A 20,074-nucleotide genomic window follows, 5' to 3' on the forward strand; every position below is an offset into this window, starting at 1 on the left:
TTTATAGCAATTTTGAAGTTAGGAGAAACCTGTGATCTCATACTACATGCTGAAAACCTGTCCATTCATTACTGCATGGCAATGGAATTTGGTTGGAACGCTGACATACTCTGAGGAAACTGAGATCCACAGCATCCAGGTACCCCTGAGCAGGGAAAGGCTCAGTTACGTGTCCTAAGGAATTACGTAACTTCTCCTTCTCTCATCCTCTACTAGCACAGACACAAACTGAGTCAAAAAGAATCATATTTTTTCTCAGTACACTCCACTTGTTCTTTAATTTAATTAAAAAAATTAAGTTCCACCAGTGTTGGAATACATAATTTTACAGAAAGCAGAAACTCAGGGTTTATGCTCGGCAAGACATTTCTAAACTTTAAATCATAGATTTAAAGCAGAAATTGTTGGGTTTTTTTATATATCACACTTCATTGCTTGTAACTTAAGTGCACATTTACATCACTCTGGGTGCACAATGAAACCCAGCCTGGGTGTGATGTAACTACAAGACAGAAAACCCATCAGCTCTCCTGTGAAGTTGTGTCACTGCTGAGACGTTTCCTGGCCTCAGGATCAGTGCTGGATTCAGTACACGTGTACTCATTTTAAATAGACCTTTTCTCACATAAAACTGAATCCTGCCACTGTAGGTTATAGAGGATGGCAGTGCACCTCTGTGAGCAGCCTGTCTGGCTCTAAATATGCACTGCTGTGCCATGCAAGAGCCATAGATTTGCAGGGGAGGGAAAGGAAATACCTTTATGACCTCATGCTATCCATTTATACTCTGAGTCATTAAAATGATTGCTTCTTATAAAAGTTATCTTTGCTAGCAGAGGAATATGTGGGCAAATACTCCCTCTGACAATCAGTGTGCTTTGGATCAGACTCAAAACACACATACTATTCAAACTTAACTTTGCTTGACTCCTACGGAATGATTTGCCTCCAAAAGAAAACATCTGACTCTCCATAAAACTGCAGGCAATGGCGAAATTCCTGTCAAGCACTGGAGGTCCAGTGTGCTGCTCAGGTTAATTGTAAATTACTCTGGAACCTGCTATGCAAAAATGAGATTTTGTTCCACCTGTGGCCCACCAGTGAATTTGGAACAAGAGTCTATTGTCAGTAGATCAGATTTATTGCACGGTGTCCTTTCCATCAATGGAAAAATTTAGGGGACCTATAAATCAAAAAAAGATTCGACAACACTCCACTGTGTCCAAGCATTCAACATCTAAACAAGCTGCCTTTCTGTTTGTCAGTTTTAGTTATAGAGTAACTTATAGCTGACTGTACGTTATTTTCTGTATGTGTTAAAGGACTTACTGAAGGAAAATGAAGAGCAATGGAAGGGCAGAATGAGGGACAGATGAGTTTCATAAAGCTGTGGTTCAGTTCATGCACACATGTTTAGGTTTTCTTTCGATGGAAATGAAGTTGCAGAAGGGGGATGATTCAGAACAGATCTCACTCTGATGTGGCAGTAAGGACTGAAGTCCCTGACCAAGGAAATATGAATTGCTCCCAGGTCCTGCAATTTAAATTAGAAGAAAGTATATTTTGCTATAGCAGTTAAGACAGCAAACGCCACCAGTTCATCCAGTTAAATCCACTTTTGCTCAAGCACTCTGGTGGCTAATGCAATTCAGACTGTGTGTCATTCTATTTCTCAATCATTTTATTTCAGTTAACCACATTTTGCTAGTCAGTATTTGTTTTTGCAACCATAGTGATGAAATATATTTATTGGCTACATAAGCAGGTGCCTGGCTTTGTCAAATTCCAATAATTCAGAACATCTCCTGTCCATGATACTAATAATTGAAATTTAAACAATTTTTTTCTGGTATCAAATCATAAATCTCTAAATTTGGAATTGGCTATGAAGGTATGAGACTATTTATCTACAGTTCAGTATTTCTGCCAGTATCTTGCTAATAATTTTGCCTGATTTTTTAGATTATCGTCATTTGGTAATGGTAGTTCATATTTCCATTGAATTTGTGGCTTCTGCTGTAGGACAATATAAGTGTGATCTGTTATTGTATTGTTATGACAGGGACATCAGATACTTACTGCACTGACAGTTGATACTTAGACTATATTTATTGGCTAATTTTTAAACTGGCATTGTCCTTCAGTGCTGTTGGAATTATCCTTATAATCAAAGAATTCTCAGGTTCAGAGAAAGTTACTTTCATTACAAAATCTGATTACTCCCTATCTTTTATTATAGGAGACATCAAATCTTATTTGGCTTTTATTTTTGGGTTTCAAATTTTTTTTCCATCATTCTTTGATTATATATTTTTAATTCCCTTCACTTTTTTACAAGTAATCAGAGACCCATGAAAATTCACTAAATTTTACATTTGACTCAGCTATTTCAATGTTGCAAAATGCTGTATAAAATACACTCTTAAAAACTCTGATAAGGGACTTTAATACTTTCAAACTGTGTTGCAGAGGAGGGAACATTTTATACTTTGTTCTTCATACAACTTAATCTCCTTTTAATCTGTAACAGCATCCCACCCCACAGCTACAAATATCTTGAACTACCTCAAGAGGAAATGTCCATATGATCAAAATTCAGGATATTTAAAATCAATGCCATTACTGATGGCAGAAATTTATCCAGAAATAGACACTGAATTATCGGAATGAAGTCTGTATTAAAAAGGAAGAAGCTTTGCTGATATATTTATATATTGATAGAATTTTTATATAGTACTAGTCTCAACATGCCAGCATACTAAGAACATGTTTGAAAAGAGCAATGTGTTTGAACTTGATCACCTAAATATTGATTGACTGATTAATTATTTGATGTGGCCGAATATTCAGCTGTAGGAATGACACAGTGGAAATCGAAATGGCAATAATTTGTAGGACTGTCTGATATGTCAGTAGCAAAAGGAAGATTTTTAATCAGGTGCGAAGAAGTGAGAGGTGAACTCTAGTTTTTGTCTAAATATTCTTGCAGTGGGTACCCACAGCTGGCACTCTTGATTCTGGTCCTTCACCTTCCTCCCTCCTGCTCTGTTTGCAGCCGTTTTATTTATCCTTTCCTAAGGAAATACTGAAATGGAGCTAGGCTTGGAACAGGGGCTGAATATCATTTCAGCTTGGTTTCAATTTTTGGCAGCTGAACCTGAAGACTTCTGGAAATCTTGAAAAATATATATTCAAGGGAGGTTACTAAAGCCATTAGACAATTGGGAAACATCCCCTTTTCCCAACCACACAGAGTGGAATAATGAATAACATGGACAAAACTACCAGTGATGTCAATTGTTGTCACTGCATCGAAGTTGATGATGAGACAAATATTCAAATTTATGATCTGAACTCTTGTTCCTCTCTGTTTCCCATAAGTAGATGTATTAAAAGTCTTATTAGAGGACATGGAATTTAAAACAGGAATGACATGTGCCCATGGAATTGACTGAAGCATATTGAAAGAACTCCATTTGTTATTAAAATTTAATTGGAAAGATAAGATGCCAGCAAAATGACTGGAAAAATGTAATTTTCTTTCTCCCCAGAATATTATTAAATACTTAGAGCATAACAGTCCATGTGGTAGATTCCTAAAGGATAATTTCCTTTCTCTGCTGCTCTATAGCTCCTTCCAGTCCAAGTACTGCATGTTTCTTTTATTTATTTTCCTTTTATACCATAAAACTCCCCTGTCACTCGCTGTATTTTGTTAGGATACAAAACAGCCCACTCAGCAATTGTTTTGCATTCACACCTTGCATTCGAAAAGAGGAAAAAAAAGCTGTAGTACAAAGTGCAGCTGAGGACAGGCAATATAATCGGTCTTACTTGTGTTTCACTCTATGGAAAATAACTGGCACTATTCATGAAGTCAACTGCACTTCATCCTAAGCAAAGATGGCAGACCTCAAGTGCTGTTAAGGGAGAGAGAAACGAAACTGGGTAGATTTTAACTGTGAACACAGGAAGAGGCTAAAGAAGTTTTTTTCCCTCTAGTTTCGAAAAATGTTTAGCCCGGAAAACACCACAGACACATGATTTCCTATCTCAGGGTGTGCCACCCATAAGGCTTGTATATCCCTGGATCATAAAGGTGTCATTGTATATAAGAATATTTCAGTTTAGACATCAAAACTGAGTATATTGGCATCATCTCTATGTACTTTATGTCTAAAACATCTCTCCTTTACCTAAAGCAAAGTCTTACACACCTTTTTCATTTTCTCCTGAGCAGTTACCAAGAAATCATTTATTACATTGATCTAAAGGACTAATAGTGATGTTTTTATAGAGAGCTTCCTACTGACTGTTGCCTGTTTCCTGAAACCACTGATCTTTGCAGGAGAAAATACAAAGCGACCTGTAATTCCATAACTCTCAGAGCCTCTGGAAAGTCACTGGAGAGCCTGAATTAGTGCCAAAGTGTCAGACCCAGGTGCCCCTGGTAGAGGGGTATTTCTCTGTTCTCCTTCCCCATATAATTCTCCTATAATTCTTTATAGGATTTATCCTTCTCATAGGATTCTGTGTTTCATCCTCGAGCAAAGAATGCTCTGTAACTTCCTTCTTTATGTTTGGAGCACGTTCCATCCATCCTGCTCTGAACTGCAGCTATGTTTTGGCATTGTTTAAAATGATGCCTATCTATTTTTGTGATCCTTGGCAGGGCTCAAAAACAAGGATTTATTCTTTATTATGCAGAGAGAAGTAGCAATTCAAGTGGTTATTTAGAGGTGCTTCATTCACCTCATCAGTTCACTAACTCCTAATTAATTTGCTCAAACCATCGACAAAGGTTTTCTCTTATTAATAATCTCATAGGTGAGATTTATGGACAGTGTTGCTATCACAGCCATGAAGATAAAGGAGTAAATCTGTCCTCTGTGGATGTTTAGTTTGCCTCATCCATTTTACCACAGCTTTTATTTTTTCGCAGTATTTTTTGTGCCTCAGATTTTATATAATTATTATGTCAGCATCAACAATTAAACTCATATTGCAGGAACCAATAGTCTCCACAATTAAAAATTAAATATTTCATTAAAATACATACAAATGATGAATTGAAATAAGGGAGGAAGAAAAGCTCGAAATAGAGGCTGGATTTAAGAGATAATGTATTCTTATGTCAGCCTCAGGAGATCTGCCCAGTATGGAAGGCCCTGCATTTTAAATGCCGGGTTTGTTTTATGCATTGTGACTGAACTCTTTAAAAAACTGTAAGTAAAATAACAGCTTCAGTCCCACATTAGAATTCATAAAGTCCCACTCTTGTGCTTGGTCTCTTTCCCACTGGCATCTCTTGGCCTGTGTGGATTTAAATGAGGTGGTGCAAGATTGGAGCTTGCCTGGGAAACCAGACCTCACTCAGCCATGCTTTAATAATGCTGATATTTTAAAAAGTGGTGTTTTTTCAATGTTGAACAATGGTTTAGAGAGGAATAATCTTTGGTAATATTTTCTTTTTCAACAATGTGTTAACAATCACTGCAAGGAGAAAGGCAGTTTGGTTAATGGATAATGATGGAATTGTAGTTTCCTCTCTTCTGCAGTGGGAAATATGAGGTGAGTGGTAACTATTGAAAACAGAGTTTGTTAATGTGAATAAAAAACCAAAAAGTACAGGAGAAACTGAAGTCATAAACTTTCTGCAATTCCCAGACATATCAGGCAGCTGATATACTTGTGAGTGCAGGGATCATTGGCTTTTCATCACTCAAATTTGAGAGAGAAAAGGAAAGCATTTAGTGTTTATAAATATCTGCAGTAGCTGATGTGCATACACAGCACCAAGGTAATGACCTGCTACTGGGTTTAACTGGATCAAGAGTTGGAAAAGTAGTTCAGTGTTTGCAGAAATATCTTTATCAGCAGAGGAAAAAATGTATTTTTCTTCTCGTGAAAAATTACAGTGCAAAAGCCATATATAGGTTTCTTGTAAACATCAGGCACTTTGGAATCCCACAGCAACGTACTTGCTCAGAGCTGGTAATGGCAGTCAGACGTGGATTAGCAGGTTTAGAACTGTGTATTACGTTAATTCATATAAAACATGGGGGGAAATGCTATGTTATTTTTGCTGTCATACAGTTTTCCCGTCAAATTCATCAGTATTAAAACTGCTCTGAAATCTCAAACGAAATCATACAATCACCTCTCCCCCCCTTCCCACCATAAAATCCAATGGGATGAGATAAAAAATAATAGCCTGTCAAAATGTTCAAGAAACAGGGTGGGGAAAGGACTCTGACATGCAGGCAGCCATTCAGAGTAGATGTTTTGCCCAAACATGGGATCCTTCATGGCAGAAAGAGAGGTCACACAGTCTTCCTCAGGCATGGAGCTTTCTCTGCAAGACAAGATTTATGATTTTGTTGCCTGTTCCTGTAACAAGATAATTCCTGTCAACATAGCAAGCTTGTGGGTGAAGCAAGATACCAGATTAAGCATTCTGCTCTTGAGCCAGGTGGGAACTGATCCTGGGCATGTGGATTCACTGCAAGAGGTGCGCACGTACATCCTGCTCCAGTCAAACCAGTATCAGGGCAAACCATGGTCACAGTGGTCTGGGCGGTTTCCTGTATTTTGTATAAACAAATATATAAACATTCCATAATGTTAATCTCATGATGCGAAACTCCATATAGCAACAAGCAACCTCCTGGTTCAGTTTCAGGGAGGCTGCTGTCAAAACTTAGAGTCATGGAATTGTAGAATCATAGAATATCCTGAGTTGGAAGGAACCCACAAGGATCATGGAGCCAAGCTCCTGTCCCTGCACAGGCACCTCGACAATCCCATTCTGTGCATCCCTGAGACCATTGTCCAAACACTCCTTGAGCTCTCTCAGGTTGGTGCTGTGACCATTCGCTGTGTTCAGCCACCCTGTCAGTGAAGGAACTTTTCCTAAAATCACAGTTGGTGATTCCCAGCCCTCTCATTTGTCTGGGTCTCTCTGCAAGGTGTCTCTGCCTAAGAGGGAGTCAACGCCTCCTCCCAATTTAGTAACCTCTTCTCTCCTGTAATTGCACAGTTAGTTCCTCTTGAATTTGTTACTCCAGATAACGCTCACTGTGCCTATTGAAGTTATTTCTGGCCCCTACTCTGCTTTGCTAAAGGCTGATTCCCCTCCCCTATAACGGGTGCAGTTGAAAACACAAAATCGATCATTTGCATCACAAATGAGCCCGGGCTTTACTGAAGTATCTGTGAACTGCACAGGTTCAAACACAGGAACTTGGTGGGAGGCTGGACTCTCACCTGGTTTGACCCGGCTGGATTGGAGCTGGTGTCCAGGTGAGAGGCCAGCATGAACTGGGAGAACACCTGCTGCTCCTTCCCAGCTGGACAATAGGCAGGACAGCATCCTCTGCCAGGATGGCCGGGGCTGGAGCAGCTCAGCTCATTGCATCCCTGGCTGGATCTTTGCACCTCTGCCAGCTCTCAAGGAGGCAGTCGGACCTCATAATATCAACAACCCTTTATTAGGAGGGCACGAGTCAGACCAGCCTTTCACACCTTTCTCAGATGCAAAAAAAACCCCAAAACCAACAGCCTTTTTTAAGGTTAAAACATTTTAAAAAGCCAACAAATCCCAGATATTTATATATATATGTATGCATGTATTCATGTACATGTATTATTCATCTTGGGAAGCTTTTTTGCACGTGTGCTTGTTTTGGCTGAGGTAATTTTCTTCCCAGTGGCTGGTGTGGGGCTGCATTTTGGATTTGTGCTGAGCACAGGGTTGATGATACAGAAATGTTTTCGTTGTTTCTGAGCAGGGCTCACACAGAGCCAGGTCCTTTCCTGTTTTTCGTGCTGTCAGGTTGGGGAGGAGGTTGTACTTTAGTAACAGGTAACAGAAGGTGTTGTTGAATAGATGTTTTCTACTCTTGAATAATATTCCTAGATTAACATCTGTGAGGAGATTCTGGGGTTCATGATCTGTGACACTGTCTTTAAGATGGTTGTGTTAGAGCTGATCTTGTCAAATTGATCCTTTAAAAAGAAAAATGTAGAGAACAGATTTTTGAACCCTCATGTCTAATGTCTTTACCTTTACTCTACTTGCAGTTTATGTTCATGTTGTAACTTGTGCTTCCTGGGAATCTGAGCTACTCAGGACCTGCAATAAATTCACTGATTTTAGAATTCTGTGAGAGGATTATTCATGTCCTTACTCCCACTAAAAATTTCCTTGGAATTTTGATTATCTGCTGCCTGTTAACTGCACCTTTATATGTAGCAAGTTTTCTAATTGTTTCAGCACTTATCAATATGAGAAAAACATTTGGCTGGTTTGAATAAGTGTGGTGTTCTTATAAAGAAAAAACCCAGGACTTCAGAACTGCCTCATGTTCTTTTGAATTGGCTGCAAATAGGACACTTGGAAGTGAAGCATCCTGGTTGAACAGGGTGCCTTCAAGGGATGCCTTGGCCACTTTCCTCCTCCCAGTGCAGTGACATCAAAGAAGTCCCATTTCTTCTGGAGGGTTTATGTTCTCTGGAGACTCTGTAGCCTGGAACAGCATTGCACACTCAGATGATAGCTCATAGCAGTGAGTGATGAAAACATTTTACATAACTTGAACCCAAACTGAATTGCAGAAGGATATGGATAAGTGATGCAGAGGAGGAGGAGAGGGTGGAGCAAAGAAAATCGTGTAAACAGAAATGAAAACTTACGTAAGAGCTCAATACTGGGTCAGACTAAAGTGTCAGATCTTCTGTCTTAGCTGGTACTCAGTTCTTAAAAAGGAATTCAGGTAAACCAGGCATGCTGTGAGTATTTAAAGTGAGGGAAAGTTCCCTGGTTTTGTTCTTCTCCCTGCACTTTGACTGGGAGGTGAGAAGAGTGGTGTTAACAGGGCTGTGTTTGTGCTACAGTCTGTTCTCAGATGCTTCTGATAAAAGCCTTAAAATACACTGTTGAGCTCAAGCACTGCTCTCATACAGTAAAAGCTTTACCTCAGCTACCTGAAGACCCCGGTGGAGCAGGTGAAGAACCCTGAAAGAACTGCGGGTATGGAGAGGGTGGAAGTTGCTGTTTCAATTTGTCTTGATTTTGCACTGTCCAAACCAATTTTATTTGGGAATAAATTTAATTTTTCCCAGGTTGTTTTGCCTGTGATGGTAACTGGTTACCTCCCTGTCCTAATCTCAGCCCAAGAACTTTTTCCAAATTATTTTCTCCCCTTTTCATGGGTGAGGAAGGGCACAGTGACAGAGTGGCTCAGAGCAAGGCACAGAGTCTGGAAGGACTGTTCCAAGCTCTTCCTGGGGTGGTGTAAAAATGCAGAATTATAAAACAGGGAGTCCTAGTTCCAGCCAGGACAGGCTTAATTTTTGCAGTAGCCATGAGGGGTCATGGCCAGGACCTGGAGTTTATTCTATACCACCCCAAATCATTCCTAGGAACAGCGCAAGAGGTCCTGGGGAAGGACCCAAAGAGCATTACTGGGGTTTTGGGAGAGCAGCCATGGCGACAGAGGGAGTTAAAGAGCTGAATCCCAAGGCATTATCAGGTGGTAACATTATACTCTTTCACAGCTGACTTGGAAGTTTAGAAAGTACCTCTCACTGAAAGCCAGCAGGATAGAATTTTAAAGGTATTTTGATGCCTTTCTTGCATGATTTTAATGACAAGTAAGCTACTATACACACAAAATTGATTAAAATGTGAACTAAGCTTCTGAAAATTGTTTCATTCAGACACATTAATCTTTCTATGTTTGTTTAAAGAAGCTTCTTCCTACTTCCCTTGAGAGGCATTTGCTATCAGCAAAAGAGCAAATTGTGTCTTGATGTGCAGGTGTGTTCCTTTAGAGGCACTGCTGTTACGGGATGAACACCATTAAGTTCAAGGGTAATAATAATAGGAGGAGGCAAAGAGCGGGGAAAACTGGCAGAAAATTGAATATACCAGGCCCCACAATGGCATGCAAACAAGAGAAACAGAGAAATCCTGCATTGTTCTTTATCTTTTCTGGCCTTGCTTTCTTTCCCAAGTTACAAGGTCTCTAGATAGCTAATTGTTGATCAAGGTCTTCCCCTTCCCCAGGAAAGAATGGAGCTGTGCAGCCCTTGGGTCGCATCACTTCTCTGTTTGCCTCTTGTTGTCCCACCCTCCCCACTCTTGAATCTGTGAGGGCTGGGAACTCCTCTTTGTGGCTGCGCTAAAAACCCTCGGGAGTGAGATAATATGATCAATTGAAAAGGAAAACCACCATAATAAACCCTCCCCCCCCCCCAAAAAAAAACCGTAAAAACCAACAAAAAACCCCCAAACCTGTTGAATTTCATGCATGATCAGATAAAGAATGTTTAGATGCAACATCAAAACCTTGATGTTAACCAATTTTAGGCAGTTTCTTTGCTAAGAATTGCATTTGGAGAAAGCAGAGGGTGAGGTGGTTTACAAGACATCCAGAAGATTAAAAAATTCTTGGAAAAAGCAAGCAAACAATAGATGGGAGAAAAAATACCACTGATGCCTGATTAAAATCAGCAATTCTAAGGTGTAATTAAGGCCTGAATAAGATTAGCAATTATAAGGTATAACATAATAACAATGGAACATAATATAAAATATTAACGAATGCTGTTTACCTGTACTGCATACAATTCCGTTAATTTATTTTGCATCTATTCAAAAAGAAAAGAAAAATTGTTCTAACTCTGGTGGCTTTGGAGGTGAAGTGTTAAAACACTTCCAAACCATGCTTTGTGCATGAAAATGGTAATTCCAGTCCTGTCCTAAACAGTGGGATTGAAAACCATCTCAGAAAATCTGTTTTTGTGATATTGCCAGGCCCTCTTTGCAGACCAACAAGATTGTTTATATGCTGGAGTTAGGAAAAGATTCAGATAAGAGCCCATTTTCTGTTATTTGTTCTAACAGAAGTGATATGTTTTGCAGTTTGCCAGTTGCTGAAATGCTTTGTATGAAGATCAAAAAAGAAACATTTCCTTTGTGTGAGGGGCAAATCTTTCTGTGTGATTATTAGGGGCTTTTTTTTAAATGTAAAATGATAATTTTTTAAAAATGAAATTTCTAGAACTCTCTTCTGAATGAACCAATATCCGTTGTATTTTTTTTAAGTTTCTGTAATGAAAGACAAGCCAGGCTGTCCTGTTGGCTTGTGTTTGCCCTCTGTTTATAAACAGTGTTGAAGATCATCCATCATCTGCCCTGGACTTCAAAATGATAACATCTGGACTTCATCCTCACAATGCTGTAGCACTGACATTTCAGACAAACTCAGAAAATGCTAAAAAAAAAGCACTACTTGCAACCATCCCACAAGCATAATATCTGTGTGCAAACAAAAGGCTAAAAGACTCATTTTGCTGGAAATAATTAAAAGTTTGGGGGTTTTTTTGTCTTGGTTGGGATTTTTTTCCCCCCTCTTCCCTCTTCCTGGGTTTAACTTATTGAACTTCTTAGTTAAGCCAGCCTGAAGGCACGAAATTACAGATGGTGCTCACTCATCCTAAAATTGAAAAGTTCCTCTTTCCAAAGGTAATTGTTTCCAGTTGATACTTGCCACTTGAAGGGGGTAAGTCAGTCATTTCTAGAATGAAAATAGCTCTTATATTCCTGAGAAGGGAAACTCCCTGAAAAGATCGCTGTCCTCAGAAAAGGGATTGCATTTCCTTTTCTCCACATATGATCCAACTTTAAGTGTCAAACCCACACACAGAAACTTTGGCAGAAACAAGTAAAAGTAGCAAGAGTTTCTTGTTATTTATAGTCTATAAATGAAAAATTATTATGGGAAAAGCAGATTATATATTTGAAAATACTTAATATTTCAAAACTTTCTTACACAGGTCGGTTTTACAGATCTAGAGCCTGGAGCCTTTTTGAAATGTGGAGCATTTTGAACAGCAGATCGTGGAGTAACTGCAAGAATATGTAAACAGAATATACCATTTACAGCACATTAAAAGTGTGCTTGGTTTTTTTTCTAACCCACATTGAAAAAAAAGTCCTGGGTAATGACATCTATTTAAATAAACATTTTACAGTCAGAAATATAAGTTAGGCTCTTTCTATAACTTTTGATAAGATTCTTAGGGTACACTGGCTAATAAGGATGTTCTAATTATTTAGCAGCTCCAGACCTCGGGTAGGAATCTCTGGTTTTTATCTTTACTGCTCAGCACAGATATGAGCCCAGACCTTAGAGGGAAATGAACTGTGCCTTTTCTCACTGGGCTGCATAAATACATGCAGATTGTAAAGGCCTGCTGAGTTTTAGAGTCCTGCATTTATTTCAGCTCTAAAGAGTATCTCCTTTAGGGTTAAAAATTCCTTTTCCTCTGAACAATCCCCTTTTCAGTTTCCTCTTCTCATTGCCTTTTTCTCCCAACCTCTTCTCTCTGACCTTTATCCCAGGCTTCCAGTTTCTTGTCCCTCTTTGCCCTCTTGTAAACAAACAAAAAAACAAACAATTGACAGCTTCTACTTGTGTCTTTCAAACACAAATTTGACAGCTTTTATTTGTGTCTTTGAGCTATTTCTGAGCTATTTCTCTCTTCTGACAAGCAGAAAAGCAATGAATGCATATTTGCGAGTGATATAAGCAGCTCTGCATGCAAGCTCTCAGAAAAGCTTCTGTGACTGAGATCTGAACATCAAGACCTCAATCTGGTGCTTAATTTGAATCATCCCAGTGAGCTGGACTCAATCAATAGCTGCCTTTTCTTTCTTCAGGAACAAACACACTGCAGGTTATTCCTGTTCCTGTCAAAACAAGGCTATTTCCTACTGTCTGTTTGCACCTTGATTTACTTTAGCTGAATCTGATAAGGGTTGCATTTTAGGACGTGAAATTAGCAGCAGTTACCTAAAATTTGTGTTCTCTCAGGGAAACCAGGAGCTTTTATATCCCATTTATGACTCATCAACGGGAGCAAGGAGGAATGAGTTATGATATGAGTCTGGTCCAAAGTACAGTTTTGTAAAATTATTATAAAATATTCAAGGGAAGGCATAAGAGCTGTCTTTGTGGGGCCTGCTCCAGTAATATGGGAGAGAAGGCAACCTCACAAAACCTCCAGGTCCATGGAACAGGCTGGGGCTCCCAGGGTATTACAGGATCTGTCTCAATGCTTGGCTTAATAAAACTCAACTGACGGACTCCTTGTACTCTTCAGAACTCCTGTATTGGAATTGAAGAAGGGTTTGCAGGCTGGAAATCTTGTCTGAGAAGTTGTTATGTCCTGCAAATCTTTGTCCTCAGAAAAAATAGTGCATGCATGTTGTTTGTTTTGGTTGGGTTTTTTTCACTTTCAGGATTGATTCACACAAGTAAAAACCCCGTTTCTGTTTTAACAGAACTCTAAGGGATATAAAACCACTTGTAAATCCCTCCACTTTCTGAAAAAGGAGCTAAGGGCTAACAAAAGTTAAAAAGGCCACTTTAAAAAGAAAATAAAAGATAAAGCACAGCATGTGCCTAAGTATTTTGCTGACTGTGATGAAATTGGGCATATTCTTAAGTGAAACAGGGCCAAAACATCCTCGTTCTCCCTGCTGGAAGGTTCCTGGGGGATGGGGGTGCCAAGGGAAGGCTTTTAAACAAAGCTGTGTTAAGTGAGTAATTCCAGTTTCCAGGCAGAGTCTGTTTATGAGAGAGGGAGCCTGGCCCATGATGAACACACTGCAGAGGAACTCTTCGGAATTATTTCGTGCTTCCATTGCAAACCTTGTGAAGAACACCAGTTAAACCCATGAGTGTTTAGAAATTGCACGTAGCTGTCATTGTGTATCTTCACCATACAGTTTAAAGGGTTCTTTTAATTAGGGTTTCTTGATGCTGAAACGAAAAGCATAATGTTTAACAAAACTTAAGTTCAAAGCTGAAGACAAAAACCTGAGAGTTTTACCTTTTGTGCCTCCAGTTCTCCTCTCCGTCCCACCCCAGGGAGGAAGGAGTGGTTTTAGTGGGAGCACTAAATTGGAGAATACCATTCCCAAACCATGATACGATCCCCTAAAAAAGCAATAACTGAATTTTTGCTTTTTCTGTCTAAAACTTAAAGACAGAATAAGCAGGACTCCATTACCTGAGGAGGTTCTGTTTGTTCTTTGTGGAAATTGGTGGTTTCAAAAGAATACAGGTACAATACAGGTACGTACCTAGGTAGGCAATGGGATTAAGCAAAATACAGAAAATTTGCCCACGACTCCTGGAATATTTGCAAAGAGATTGAAAATCAGTTTCAAATAATGCAGTGTAAAAGGTGTTACAATGAGCACCTTGGCACTCAGCACCTATGGAAGGCAGACCTTGCTTACCACGGTTTTTTCTCCCAAATTTGCATATGAAAAAGAGTGCTTGGAGAGAAGCGAAACAGCAATTACACCTTCCTTTTTTTTTTTTTTAAGTTCCAAGATGCCTCCAGAAACTGATAATTTTGCAAGACACAAAAAAAAAGACACAAAAAAAGGACACAAGAAGCTAAACTTTTTAAAAACATAGATCTATTTAGTCATTGTTCTTATGCTGAGAAAGAGAAAATTAATGATAAAAATGGCACTAGAAATCAGTCTGGTCTCTTGAAAAAGCAGCCCAGTTCAAGGCAGTGAGGGTGGTGAGTGGAGAGGAAAGAAGGTGACCTCATTAATAAAACAAAGCCTGGAGTGTCTTTACAGAAGGATGGATTATGTTGACAATCAAGTGAAGGATGCACTTGAAAGGCAAAGGTGCCGCTGGGATATTTGACCGTGGTGCTCAGAGACAAAGCTTGATTAAAAAATGGAGAGAACAGTCAATCCTCCATAAATGCAGAATTGTGTCCTGCTGCTCCCCACACAATGGCTCCTTTATAGGCTGCCTCCTGCTCTCTGTGCTAAGCTCCAGCTCTGACAGGACAGGTATGACTTGGACCCTTGAAGATTTTAAATGTTGGGTTGTTGGGGTTTTTTTTAAACACACTTCAGATCTCCTGAGCAACACAAAGGCTTAGCTTGTTCTGAACCCAGGATTTTAAAATTCCCCTCAAGTATAAAGAGGAAAAATTAGTACTTTACTACCTGAAATACAAATAAAGCATCCTTTGACTACAATTATTGAACCCTGGCAAAATATTATTTTAAGCTGGGTAATCTGATGCTGTTTCCATGCTAAACAGCACTCAAGCCCTATGATAGTAATGTGGAAACTCACTGGCTGAAGCAGGGGGTGTGTGAGGGGGAATTACTGCTCATGATAAAAGCAAAGGAATGCAGTCAAGCAGCAAGAAAGGAAAACATTAAATTAATGCGTTTCCCTTGTTGTTTTAACAAAGCCTGTTTATTATGGAAGAAGAAAGGTCTTCAGATTAGGAAAGCTCACTTCAGGATTAGGAAATGGCCTCCCTTACATCCACCAGCTTTTCCCAGGATATACTGTTATATTTTGCCGGAATTCTTCTCTTCTACTATGAAAGAACTGCTGTCCTAAGTGAAAAAATATTACAATATTTCAATTTCCAACATACAGAAGTTGTATTGTTTCTGTGAAATCATTGCTTTGGTCTGTGCCAGACGCTTGAGTTGTCTGAACACCTGATGCTTGCCCTTGCAGTATCTCTCCCTGCAGAGACCTGGCAGAGGTCCCTCATGAGCTGAAGCCACCAGAGTTCCACACTAATGCAAGAGGAGCATCTTTGCCTTTTGGAGTGGGAGCTCTGCTCACTGTGCATCCAATGAAAATTGCCCTTTCCATGCATTTTGTTGAGTCAGCTCGAAGCACAAAGCACTTGTTAGTTTTCCCATCCAATGTTGGACCTCACTCAACAAATAATGAATCGTGGGTGTGTTGTGCTTCTATCCTTTTTCACCTTTACCACTTGCTAATTTTGGAACTTGAAGTTTATAATTACAGCACTGAGCCAGGGCTCTTGGCTGGGGAAATGAGAATGTTTTAAAAGGCAGCTTAATAGCCGCATCTTGGTTGAATACACCATGAAGAGTTGAGTCTGACCTACATTAAAAGCTTAGAGAACTTTTCATGCTGCAAATGAATAGAGGGCCCCAACACTGAGGGAAAAGCGCATGTTAATTTCTCTCTAAACCAGTAGGACCCACAGAAACAGAAATGGAAGGGGGTTTGTGGGACCTGTCACTGCTTGTTTCAGGATGTTATGTGGCAGTGCACTTTGTCAGAGTTTGAGTCAGTGCCTGCTGCAGTAACCTTCTGTAAACTGGAATAAGCAGACAGTTTGATTTGTCCTAAAACATCTCCTGAATGCCAGAAAATTAAAGGCCACTTCTACATTATATGTTTAATTAGTTGCTAAGTAATATAGGCAAAAGAACAGCTGATTAAGTTATTTGCAAGATTTTTCTGATGCTGCAGCAGAGAGTTCTTTCTTTTGAGCAGAAGACATCCTTGACACCGTGGTTCAGAGTCTGCATCTGTTATACTCTTGTCATGAAGAAGGGAAGATTTTGATCAGGAGGAAGACAATTCAAGAATAATTTCCTTTCCTGAGGCTGCACCTACAATCAAAGGAGGGTATCAACTATTGCAAACCCCCGAGCATGGAAACAGAGCAGTTCTTGGTGAGTGGACTAGGATGGGAGAAATTCCTCGAGGTACATCCGTAAAAGCTTCAAGGACATAAAGTCTGGAGCGAGAAGGGCATACAGAGAAGCTCACTCCTAAGGATAAATCCCACCTGTGGAGAGGCTGGAAGGGAGCATCAGAGAGACCTGCTGCAGTGTGTGTTAAACCTCTCCTGTTAAACCAGGCTCTGCTGCACTGCTTTGGAAAGTCACATATTCCATTGCAGGACTCACTTCTCTGCCAACATTGTCACGAGAGCAAGACTTGGGAACACACAGAGCCCACTGCAGGACAGTGCATGAACAGTGGCCATGAACAGCCTGAAGGCTCAGTCACAGAAGGATTGGATTGGAGACTCTCACCTCAGAGTGGCCAGGCCACGAGCTTTATACCTTTAATGATATGTTCAAAGGATTTGACAGCTTAACAGCCCATGGGAGCAGAACTCTGGGGAATTTTACCCCAGAGGAAGTCAGTGATCAGGGTTCTTCTCTCTTTTTCTTGGGATATTAAATATTCTCTCAGAGTAACAATCTATTTGGTGATTCTCCACTGACTGATACTTAGCTCATTTTGCCAAAATTGCCTCTGGATTAGGATGTTGCATAGCCCATTGCTAGGGACATGGCCTACTGCAGAAAACATTACAATTTCATTGTACTGGTGAATACAATATCATTTGTGAAATAAAATTGCCATATTAGGATATTTAGCCTTCTTGGATCTTTAGAGAATCACTAAACAAAGTAATTCCCTATTACCTCAGTGAAAAGGAATTAATGAAAGAGCAAAGTTATCAGAAAGGTCTGAAAGCAAATGATTGTGAGGTATCCTAATGTCAGCAGATAGAGTTCAAAAACATTTACACTTGTCGTCTTTGATACATCCTTTCTTTACTCCATCTGCTTTGCTTATGTGATCCATGGCATTGCCTTCAATTTCTCCTTACCTTCCTCACATGTGCTTATTCCTCCCAAGCACAAAGGGAAACAGAGGTTTCTGGCTATTTAATAAGCAGAAAACCAAAACTCCGTGTTCAAGTAAAATAATAATATTTTGGTCCTTCATCTAAAAGGGCTGGAAACGAAAGCCAAAAAAAATCCCCAAATATTTTCTGTCTTAAAACTACTTGTCAGTCTATTGCACGTGATACTTCTTGGGGTCTCTTTTCTTTTTTTTTTCTCTTAAAGAGTAGGTAATTTGTCACACAAAATGCAAAAACTCTGAAACCTAAAAGAACATTTCCTTTTGAAATTCTTATGTAATATATTTTGTATTTTTAATGGAATTCTTCCTTCAAAAAATATTGGCCATAACTGGGCTTAAAATGCTTCTCAGTATAACTTGAATTCACAAAAATATGCATTTTTCCGTGAATTTACTGTCCATAGAAAATTTGTGGCCATGCCTACATACAAACAATGAGTAACAGTATACTGTTACTTCTATTGATGTTGTATGTCTTGGCTCAAAATTTGCACTGTCTTGTTAAATAATTCCTCTATATGTTCTGATTTCAATAAATGCTCCTAGTGCTTCTGATGAACAGTGCATTGTCTGCAATAAACTTTGAAATTTGAAGGCTTTGGATTTAATAGGGACATTCAAGTTATTTCAATGTTAGATTTATCTATATATCTCATAGAAATGCCTTCCATCTCTCGCAGTTTCTAATCTAAAGGCTATAAAAACAAAGTAGATAATCTTGCAAGATCTCTGCCCTATTGAATAGGAGAAATAGTTCCAGCCTGCCCGCTCTCTTAAGGGTTTGTTTCATAGCAGATTTCAGGCTCAGCTCAAATTTGCCCTTGACAACATAAATGCTGTTCACCATTTGGTTGTACACCTAGGTTTTATTTATCTGAGTTCTGGTGGGGCAGCTCATTGTTTCAGAGGAGTTAAAAAAGCACCTGAACACATCTCGGTTGTGCTTTTCTTCTGGTTGTCAAGGAAACCACCCCAGGATTGCTGGCAACAGATTTCAGCTCAATCGGTAATGGAAACACCACAGGTATCAGACAGTCACTCACCTCCCACCAGGTGCTATTTTGGGAACAAGTCAGTGGATCAGATTCTCCTCTTCCAGCAGCTCTGAAGCCGTGTGAGGGTTTGTAGTGTGCCTTTGTCTCCACGGGGCTCGGCTCTCTGGCAGTTTCTCTGGCAGAGAGCCATCCTAGAGATGAGGCTGTTAAACACTGCTCTCGAGGTACAAACAAGCCTTCAGAGCACTATGGTAAACCTGTCTCTAACTTTCCTGAAGTCTGGAGTGAAGGTTAAAAATTACCAGGGGGAAGAGGGTGGTAGCCTTTGCTTCAGATGGACACTCTTTCTCTTCTGTACCAAAACTGTACAAAAGTGTTTACATTTACAGCCTTAAAAAAAAGAAAAGAAAAAAAAATTGCACATTTGTAATGGATACCTATTTAGTTATTAAATGTCCTGAAGATGTTGACTGAGATCTCCAGTCCTGGGAATGGTTATGGATATGGGGTCACCTGTGAGTGCTACAGGCAGTCACCCAGACTCAAAGTGCTACCAGCCTGTTGCCAAACTCAGTTTGTCCAGAGAGCATCCAGAAGGGTAAAGTGCTTTATTTTCATGAAGGGGAAAGTAAAGCTTTGGGTGTGATTGGGGATGTTCATAGGAAATGACAGAGCAAGCTGGAAGAAGATTACTTGAATGCTAAGGGGAGAAAATAGGACAGGAGAATGGGGAAGACAGATGGTAGGAGGAGAAGTAAAACTGTGATGCACAGCTGAAATGGATATGTAAAACAGGGATTGGAAGCCTGTGGGGTGGGAATGGAAGAACTGTAAGAAATGTCACGCTGGGGAGAAATGGTTCTGGACAATTGAAAAACCAAGAACAGGGAATTTATGGTAAAACAATTGATGGGTCTGCACCGTCAAAGGACTGCATGGTGTTTCAGTTTGTGAGGGGAAAAGCTGAAGTAACTCAGAGGGGAGAGAAAGAACTTCATAGGGAAGGAACCCTGGAATTCTCTGGAGTCACCTGGAGGACATGGAACGAACATTTTGGGGGTAAAGTTGAGAAGTTTTATTCTCACTGGACTGTGGGAACAAAAGCTGCCGTAATCTCTGGAGGACACAGAGCAGACATTTTTGGTGGGAAAATCTGAGATTATGTCTAGGGGAGAAAAATTAGTTTTGGGGGAAAGTCCAAGGTAATTTGTGGAGGACAGGCAGAGGAAATTTTGTGATAAAACCTGAGGTAATTTTTAGGGACCAGAAGGAACATTTTTGGGGTAAAACCCCAGGTGATCTGCAGGGGACTGAATGAATATTTTGGAGGCAAAATCTGAGGTAATCTGCATGGGACAAATAGGGAACATATGTGAGGGAAAATCTGAAGGGAATGGGACGGGGACAAAAAAGACATTTCGAAGGTAAAATCCGAGGTAATCAGTAGATGGTACTTTGAGGCTTAAATCAGAGGTAATGTACAGGTGCAGATGGGGATGTGATGAAGGGGAAATATGAGGTAAA

The 20,074-nt window shown here is 39.8% G+C and overlaps 1 long non-coding RNA gene across 1 annotated transcript; it reads right to left on the reverse strand.

Moving 5' to 3' along the window:
- Positions 1-243: 243 nt before the first annotated feature.
- On the reverse strand, positions 244-18,747 carry LOC121669312. Its single transcript, XR_006017705.1, has 2 exons — positions 18,599-18,747; positions 244-6,584 (listed from the first exon to the last, which is right to left on the reverse strand). It is a non-coding gene; the product is annotated as an uncharacterized LOC121669312 (long non-coding RNA).
- Positions 18,748-20,074: the final 1,327 nt, after the last annotated feature.

Source organism: Corvus kubaryi, unplaced genomic scaffold (assembly GCF_017639235.1).
Source record: "Corvus kubaryi isolate FWS band 111438036 unplaced genomic scaffold, C.kubaryi_AGA036_p1.0 37391, whole genome shotgun sequence".
Classification (NCBI taxonomy): Eukaryota; Metazoa; Chordata; class Aves; order Passeriformes; family Corvidae; genus Corvus; species Corvus kubaryi.